We start from the raw sequence: 1,094 nt of genomic DNA, 5'->3' as shown, positions 1-1,094 counted from the left end.
TTATATAAAACCACAATAAAAAAGTGCATGCTTGATGACAGTAATACTTCAACACCAATATGCTCAATGTTTACATTATGTTGAAAGGTGACTTTGACCATTAGGCAAAACTATGAATTGAATAGTTGACCTCTGGATAGCCAAAAAATGTGTCATATCTCTGAAACAACAGTAGCAGACATTATCTTTATTTATTTACTTTTCATTTATACAAATAAATAAGGTAGTTCATCTCTCTGCATTTCAAGTGCACAGTGTTTAAACCCTGGGTCGCATCATGAAATAGGAGGAGCTTCAGCTGGGTGAAGAGGACACCCCACTGACATGAAAAAAACTTCAGTTCCGTTCTAATAGACATCCATAGCCTATATATACAAGTTTGAAGTAGAGTTAAGAGTGTCTGAACACCAGTTTACCAGAAGCTCCCGCTCTGCACATGTGCAAACAAGGAATTCTGTTTCTTCCTTCCACATTGATGACTCCGACCAGTGGCATCTCTCACCGCTGAGTCCGACGAGTGGTTTTTTTGACGTGCTGTGTGAGCATTTCGATTGAATCAGAGGGTCGGGCCACACAGGTTTGGAAATATCGTACAGTGTTTTTTGCCCAGTCTTAGAGCCTTCAGATTATCATCTGAGGTCTACAGACGGTTCCTCTGACTCCATCCCTGCTTCTCTGTATTTATTTAACCTTTCTCTCCTGTCTTTGTTCTTCTCCTACAGGTGTGATCAACATCACAGCAGAACCAGGACAGAACGTCAGTCTGACATGTAGAGCTACTAAAAACAGTGAGGTCGAAGTTGTAAGGCTGACCCGAAATAAAGAAACCGTTTTTCTCTATAGGTATAACGGGACTGATAAAACGGGAGAGCATCCAGAGTTTAAGGGTCGATTCAGCCTTCAGAGCCTTTCTACTGCTGATGGAGAAGTCAATGTGACATTAAGCAATGTCACAGAGAAAGACAATGGGACATATTTGTGCGATGTCAAGGACAAAGAAAACAACAAAGAGACCATCAACCATCTGCATGTAGATCGACAAGGTGAGTCTCTCTGGATCAGAACCTCCAGCATCTTCCTGGTTCTGGATGTTA

General features: G+C 41.4%; 1 long non-coding RNA gene across 1 annotated transcript in view; it reads left to right on the top strand.

Moving 5' to 3' along the window:
* Window positions 1–729: 729 nt before the first annotated feature.
* LOC107104671 overlaps window positions 730–1,094 on the top strand; it is a 6,278-nt gene continuing 5,913 nt past the window's right edge. The window contains exon 1 of the long non-coding RNA XR_001482276.1: window positions 730–1,043. This is a non-coding gene — a long non-coding RNA (uncharacterized LOC107104671). The remainder of the gene's footprint in view (window positions 1,044–1,094) is intronic.

Source organism: Cyprinodon variegatus, unplaced genomic scaffold, assembly GCF_000732505.1.
Source record: "Cyprinodon variegatus isolate N-32 unplaced genomic scaffold, C_variegatus-1.0 Scaffold1839, whole genome shotgun sequence".
In the NCBI taxonomy this organism is placed as follows: Eukaryota; Metazoa; Chordata; class Actinopteri; order Cyprinodontiformes; family Cyprinodontidae; genus Cyprinodon; species Cyprinodon variegatus.
Note: the sequence above shows the minus strand (reverse complement) of the source record. Positions and strands in the feature narration are given on the sequence as shown.